At 47.8% G+C, this 8,028-nt stretch overlaps 1 long non-coding RNA gene across 1 annotated transcript; it reads right to left on the bottom strand.

Moving 5' to 3' along the window:
* Nucleotides 1–749: 749 nt before the first annotated feature.
* On the bottom strand, nucleotides 750–5,742 carry LOC140215540 (uncharacterized). Its single transcript, XR_011892399.1, has 2 exons — nucleotides 3,989–5,742; nucleotides 750–3,777 (listed from the first exon to the last, which is right to left on the bottom strand). It is a non-coding gene; the product is annotated as an uncharacterized lncRNA (long non-coding RNA).
* Nucleotides 5,743–8,028: the final 2,286 nt, after the last annotated feature.

Raw genomic sequence — 8,028 nt, 5'->3', positions numbered from 1 at the left:
CCCGTAGGCGTCGAAGTCTCTACAATGAAATTATTTTTGAACAGCTCTGATAGCGCCTGTGCACGCAACAGTGGTTGCTTGTATACTGTCAAATGCTCATATTCTGCGGCCTAAAGCTCATGGCACGGTGCGAAAACGCGCACGCGGCGAAAGCGAAACAGTGCGGGGACAAGCGTGCAGACGCGCAGTCGGTCGCTGCGAATCTGCGATCGCTGCATTGAGGCTTCATTCTATTACGCTCCATTTAGTTATACGAACACTATAAGGACATAGTTCACACAGCTTGCTCTCAGTGTTTACCTACCTTTCACGCAAGAAGCCGGTTCGGGAGACTCCATCGCGGCGACCGCGCGCAGTGGCGTTCACTGTACGTATTCGGTAAAGAGATAGCGTCTGTAAACGATTCTGTGCTTGCAGTTTGCCCAAGATTATTATTTAGACAGTAAAAAACTTCTCTCGTTTCGAGAGCACTTACACAAATGTCCGGGAGAGCTCGCGCATGGTGTTTTTTGTAAGCGCTGACAGCAAAACCTATGAGGAGCGCGCCGCGTGATCCCTCATACTACGCCAGCGAGACGCTTCCGATAGATGGCGACTCCGTAACTCCTCGCCGCCAATACCGGTGCCGTACGCTGGGTACGCGCCGTGCTCGCCTCGCTGGCTTTGCGGCATGCCTCAGCTGCCGCGTTTTAATGGCCAGGAGACTAAAGAGCCTCTACTGACGCCCATACAAACAAGCCACAAGTGAGTGAACAGGACGTGCGACTTTATTGGCAGAAGAAAAGCAGTGCACCTTCTCATACAAGATCAGAAATAAAATTTGCATGTCGAGATGCGCTGAAACCATTAACGCGAGCTCGTAAACTGCTCACTTTCGTCGCCGCACATGGCGATCTGGTAACGAGCGACAATCAGTAGCGCAAGCAAATTGGGCAGTGCACCACCTGTTTGCTTTAACAGTCGCCGTAACTTACATTGCGAAGCAATCGGGTGACGCAAGGCATCTGCTGCCGCAACCAACACAGCGACATGGACTAAACGGCATTTTAGCGTTCCCGCCTTTCCAACCTGCACGTTTCTTTTTGTTCTTTCGGGGGCCGCTAATGTGTAACTCATAGTTGGTGCCCCACATTCTCAATGTGGGCATCACCATTTTGCAGCCAGTTTTGCAGGCCTTTCCACCTATGTGGCTATCAACTTCGGACTATGTAATAACGTGCGCTGTCTCCGCTCACGCCACATCACGGCCGATGAAGGCCCACAAGCATAATTTGCCGGCGGCTGCAGCAAGAAATGTCGAATGGGGAGAGCACCAATTACGGTGCATGTAAATTGGGAGTCTTTGTCGCTGTGTGGACTGCAGGAGCAGATGGTTACCTCGGGAGACTGTTGCCCATGCAGCTAACCAGATCGCCACATCGAAGAAACAGAACACGGCGACCATTATCAAACTAGACTGCATTCAATCACCGCATAAGGTTCAGACAATACACTGTACATTGGCTAAGATCCATATGACAACAGTGGGCATTCACGCACTACAAATTGCATACAGCTTATTCAGCTATCCGACTTCAGGCACAGTGCTTGCCTACGTCGCACATGGTGGTCTAGTAACGAGTGACAACCAGCAGCACAAGCAGATTGGACAGTGCCCCACCTGTTTACACTGACCGTCACCGTAACTTGCACTGCGAATCAATCGGGTGACGCAGGCACCTGCTGCCATAGCCAACACAGCGACATGAACTACCCGGCATCCTAGTGTTACCTCCTTTCCTACATGCGCGTTTCTTTTTGTTCTTTCGGTGGCCACTAATGTGTTGCTCACACTTGGTGCCCCACCTGCTCTCAATATGGATGTGGTCTGTTTTGTGGGAATTGCCATTTCGCAGCCACTTTTACAGGCCTTTCCACCCATGTGGATATCAACTTCATACACTTCAAACCATGTAATCATGTATCATAGTCTCTGTTCACGCCAAATCATGGCCAAAGAAGGCCACAAGCATGCTTTACCCACGGCTGCAGCAGGAAAGGACAAACAGGGAGCACCAATCACACTACATGTAAACAGGGAGTTTGTGTCACTGTGTGGACTGCAGGAGCAGGTGCTTACCTCGAGAGGCCATTGGCCAATACAACTGAACAGGCTGCCACATCCCAGAAATGTAACACGGCAACCATGACCAAGTGGGACAACATTGAAACAAGATTATGCAATTAAATCACTTCAGCATACTCTAACATAATGCTCAATCTATACATTGGCACTATGCATTGGCTACGATCTACATGACAACAGTGAGCATACACACACACGGGTTGCTTGCGACACATTCAACCGTCCGACTGTAGGCATAGTGCTTGCCTTCGTCGCACACTGCAGTCTGGTAACAAGCAACAACCAGCAGCGCAAGCAGATTGGACAATGTGTCCCACATGTTTGCACCGACAGTCGGCGTTGAATATGAGCAGCTTGCATTGCGAAGCAATCGGGTGATGCAAGCATCTGCTGCCACAGCCAACAGCGACATGGAGTGCCCGGCATTTTAGCGTTACCTCCTTTCCTACATGCACGTTTCTTTTTGTTCTTTTGCATGCCACTAATGTGTAACTCACACTTGGTCCCCCACATTCTCTATATATGGGCATGGTCGGTTTTGTGAACATCACTATGTTGCAGTCACTTTTGCAGGCCTTTCCACACATGTGGATATCAACTTCATACACTTAGAACCATGTAATTATGTATGACAGTGTCCGTTGACGCCAAATCATGGCCGAGGAAGACCACAAGCAAAATTTGCACACAGCAGCAGCAGGAAAGGACGGAACGGGGAGCACCAACCACGGTGTGCGTGTAAATTCGCAGTCTATGTCACTGTGCGGACTGTAGGAGCAGGTGCTTGCCTCGAGAGACTGTTTCCCAATGCAACTGACCAGGCTCCCACATATGAGAAATGTAACACGGTGACAAGTACCAAGTCGGACAGCGCCGAAACCAGATTCTGCAATCAATCACTTCAATGTAGCTTTCACAAAAACACAGGCTGTCGAGCAAGAATAGTAATCCTGAATGAGACTAGGAATTCAATATGGGAATGAGAAAGCTTGCATTCAAGAAAGAAGCCACCCTACCTTGCAAGCATTGAAAGCCAAAAACATTAACAAAAGTTAAATGCTACATAGCACACAGTGTAAAGGTTAATGCAAGACACACGCCAATGCTGCATCAGCTATTTCAGGAGAGGAATTGCACATGGCAACATACACTAGAAAGAACTGCTACACATATGTTATGCTACTAGACAGTGACTGGCATTAAGTATGAGCAAAGAATCGGTTGACCTTTATTGTTTGTATGAGGAATAGGAATGATCTCTAACAAAAGTGTGGAATGAAAAAACTTGCATTCATTGAAACAAAATTATACTTGGCAAGAACTGGCAGGGCCAGGAAGCTCACTAAGGAAGGGCAAGCTGACAGAACACTCTTAGCCAGCATCATCTGTGCTTATTCAGACGTTGCAGGTACATCTGAAGACAAATAATTTTGGTTGTTGAGGTACCTGGATGACTCGGCCAATATCCGTGCTGGTGGAATGATGGCGTAGGCTCTTTTCACTCTTGAAACAGTCGTTCGTAGACTTGATATCTCATCCAAATAATTCTGGAATGGCTTCTTTGTTTGTGGTCTTGCGAATTCAGCTCCAGCCCCTTCCTGTTGGTGTAGATGGGGGCTCCCGTGATGACCAAGATGTACTTGGCACAGACTCTGTTGGAGCAGAACAATGGCACATGAGATACAGCAGAGATTATCCAAACTCATGCAGTGTTTTCTTTTATGTTCGAACTAATTATGCTGAACTGTAAACATGAACAAATGTTCATATCATCTGCTACAAACAACTGACATGTATCTCAAGACTAGCAAGCCAATACAGCATATATCAAGCATATTTATTTCTGAACCAGGTGTTGTTTACCTTGTAGTAGCAGCCAAAGTCCACACAATGACCTTGTTGTAGCAGGCAGCAGCTTCTCTTTAGTTCATGGAGTGAGTTGCTTTACACTGGTTCCGTCCTCATCACTGCATGTCTGGAACAGAAATTTTGACTGCATCAGAAATTGAAAAAGCACAATTCTGCAATATAAAATGCGTAAAGGTGCGACATATACATTGCAATGGTTTGTGACTACAAAACACATGCAAATGTACACTGTTTGTTCTAGGGTGCTTAAGCAGCATGGTAAATAAATATGGTTACTCTCCGTAAAATTGATGTCTGCGTAACTACAATGCATGTAAACAGCTTAAGTATTATTAAGATCACAAATAAGTACATTTGTGCGCTCGTTTATACACTAAAAGAGATCACACTGCTGATTTCACAAGCAAATAGATGAAAGACATGAAGCTATTAGAAATGATGCATTCTTTTTGTGCATGAACGTGATGCACCGCTTCACTACTGCAAAAATAGATGTCCTGAGGTAAGCCAAACTGAACAGCAAGAACATTTGGAACCAACAGGTACGAAATATGGGTGAATTATCATGTGTGCAACTGTTTAATACATTAAATTCAGTACTTTAGCTTCAATTTATCAAAAGGTTATTCGGTTCTGTGAAATCACGAAAATCATGAAAACAATGTTATATCAGCCCACATCATTACTCCTGTGAAATTTTACGGGCCCAGTTCACACTGTATCGAGATTTAAACGCGTTTTGTCTGTGCGCATTTCGTGAGCTGGCTTTGGGTGTTAGGGGCTAGTGGGGGGGGCTTCGAAATAATTTCGACCACTTCGGGTTCTTTAACGCGCACTGACATCATACGCCACACGGGCGCCTTGCATATCGCCTCCCTGAAAATGCGACCGTCGTCCTCGAGATCAGCAGTCAATCACCCTATGCGTACCGTAAGACCTGTAAACTGCAGACATTACCTGATAAAGTCTGGACGTATTTACAAACCACTTTTTGTCTGCTCTTGCAGACCTGTAGCATGTCATTTTGACGCTCATATAAGCAATTTACTATGATTGCAGACAGTGAAGCAACAGATCTGGTCATGAAATCGTTTATTTACAAGTGAGGAAAAAAATTTACAACACACAATTAAGGTTTCAGTGTTTTCCGTTTCTTCTCACTGCTCTGCTGATTGACACCTTTAAGCAAAAAGTGAATCCTTGTGAGGCAATAAAAACGTATAACTGAGGCTGTCAGGGTAGCAGAATGGTCTAAAGCAACCAATCTTTGACATTTAACCAATTGACAGCAAAATCTCGGCCACAGCTTTGGCATGCTAGCGTGTTACACTGAATTAAAAATTATGGGGTTCTACGTGCCAAAGTCACTTTCAGATTATGAGGCACGCCGTAGTAGAGGGCTCCGGAAATTTTGACCACCTGGGGTTCTTTAACGTGCACCTAGATCTAAGTACACGTACGGGTGTTGCCACTGAGCAACCACGGCGGGTGTCACACTGAATAAACGAGTGAGCTTGTTTTCAAGGGAATTGTCCAGCTTATAGAACGATTCTGAGGGATATAAAAGGCCCTCAAGGTCCCGCTCTTTGGATGCCTCTGGTGGAAGCTCTCTGGGTACAGTGGCTCTGGGTACAGCCACTGTACTCTGGGGATATTGCCTTTATGGTGCTTCGCAGTCTTCACAATGTGTGGGCAAAACACGCCTTCTCGATCGCCACATAACCTGCAATGTAACAAACTAGCCGTGCGTCGCTTCTCATAACTTTGGTGGTCCACAGCGTCTCGCCCTCGAATAACGGAATGTCGGGAGGAACACTCCAAAACAGGCGACGAGACCTACTGACAGCGGAGGGCGCAGGCCAGCGCGGAAGTACCACGCCGTAATACGGTAATACCACGCCGTGAGCAGCAGCGCCACGTTCCCCCTGGTGGCATCGGTGCGCAAGGGGGTCACGCGCGCCCGAAGGAAAGCGCCGCCGGTATCTACGCGTGCGTCTAATGGCGTTTTTCACTGGTCGATCTGGAGCAGCCGCCTGAATCCTCGAGCGAGCGCTCGGCTTTCACCAATCCGAGTCTGCCAGTGGAGCGCACGAACGCTCCGCGGGAGATCACACAGAAAGTCTGCGTGCACGTGACACAAACCGGTTCCGCAAACTATGCCCAACACAGTGTTGTGCGTACCGACCGGGTACCGATTTCGCTTGAAGACGGAAGTGACGCCATGTGACACGTTCTATTTCCGCCCGAATCCGCGTCTCGGCGGCGGAGCAAGTGAGAGCGATCCGGCGCGGAGCGAGTTGATCCGAAACGACCAGTGGAACGCGCGAACCCGCTCCAGATCGACCAGTGAAATTCGGATTCGTTGCCGCGGAGCAAAAAATCCTGCTCCGAATCGACCAGTGAAAAACGCCATAATTGTCGTACAAAAATCCCTCACGTGACCTGATCCTAGGTGCCTAGGGACAGCATCGTTTAGGGATTTTTGAGAAGGCGCGATGCTGGCGCCGAGCGACGCCGTGGCGTGTTCGTCCTCGGCGTGATCGTTCTCTGGACCGCGCGTTGTTCAACATTGCTCATGTAATCGTGCGTGTGTTGCTTGTGTGTTGGTTGTAGGTTCTGTGTTACTTGGCGGAAAGCCGTGAGTAGTGGCGGTGCGGCAATGCGGCTTTGGCCTCGATGAGCTCTGGCACTACATAATCTGCGTTGTGTGACCCGTGCTTTCTTGAGAACCCGGCGGTGGTGACAATTGAAATATCGAAGTGGCCTAGCGCCTCGGCAGCGAAGTTCTGCGAACCGCGATGTGGCGTCGCCGTGTCCGACTTTGCTTAACGGACATCGAGGGATGTGCTGCTCGCTGCAAGTCATGTAAATGCAACTGCGTCGACCGCCCACTGTTCAGCGCTGAATGTGTGTTTGGTGTGCTGTGCTTGAAACGAGTGGTGCCGCCGTGGGCAGCGGGGGTGGCGGAGAAGCAGAGTGGCTTAGGGTTTGCGCGTTCACATACATGTGCTCCCGTCTTGGTCTCATTAACGGCTGTCGCGGGATTGTGGTGTGCTAGCTCCTTGCCTAGTATGAAGTTTACGACGCTAACACACAGCATGTTCACGTTTTTCCGCGCAATATGTCATTTGCATGACGGCCGAGTTGAAAACGAGACATATAGTGGTCTTTGCGTTTGTGTGTTGTAAATTACTTTCTATTGTGGAAGTTCTGAGAGTCTTATTACGCAAGGAGTGCGAACGTAAACATAAACACATATGTGTGTCTGAAATTTTGAATTACCCATAATACCCTTTACGACTGATAAGTGGGCTACACGGCCTGTGTGAATCAGCTACCGTATGTTGCGACGCTCTTTCGTGTGGTAGACTGATGCATGGTGCGCGTTTATTTCTGTACTGTTGTAAAAACCATTTGTTTATTCACTCAATACAAATGTACGGCTTCTTCGCCGCAGTACAGCTTAGTTACGCGGTGAAGCATACTAGAAGTGGGAGGGGGCCGTTATCAGCCAGCATAGTATGTCCACTTAGGTGACCTGAGAGGCGGCGGGTGCGCGAGTGTATAATTTAAGAACTCTTATTATGTCCAGTGACAGTGGAGATCATTAACTGTAGCACCAAAGTAGTGGACCACTACCAGAACAAAGGCATGTAGTATGCCCATCTCAATTCTTGTGCTTATGCCAGTCTTATTTTTTACAGCAATAGCTGCTATGGGCTAACTCCCCTGGTTGTTCTGATGTCTACTGGTGTTGTCACTGGAATTCCCGAATTTCTTGCTAGAGTATTGCAAATAATGTTCTCATTGTGCTGCGAGGATTTAAACATACGATCAAAAGAGTGGCAGTCCACAATTCTACATTTCAGCCACTCTGCTGAAGGTACAGTCGTGGTGAATACTGATCCTGGAGAGCGTGATCTAGCCAACAGGTGCCTAGATTGGCTAACACCTGCTCAATGTCTGCATACTGTATATAGAGCTGGCATCCACACCTTCAAGTTCTTGCACATCACCTTCCCACTTGTGAAGGC

Source organism: Dermacentor andersoni, chromosome 1 (genome assembly GCF_023375885.2).
Source record: "Dermacentor andersoni chromosome 1, qqDerAnde1_hic_scaffold, whole genome shotgun sequence".
Lineage (NCBI taxonomy): Eukaryota > Metazoa > Arthropoda > Arachnida > Ixodida > Ixodidae > Dermacentor > Dermacentor andersoni.
This window is presented reverse-complemented; position numbering and strand designations above follow the sequence as displayed.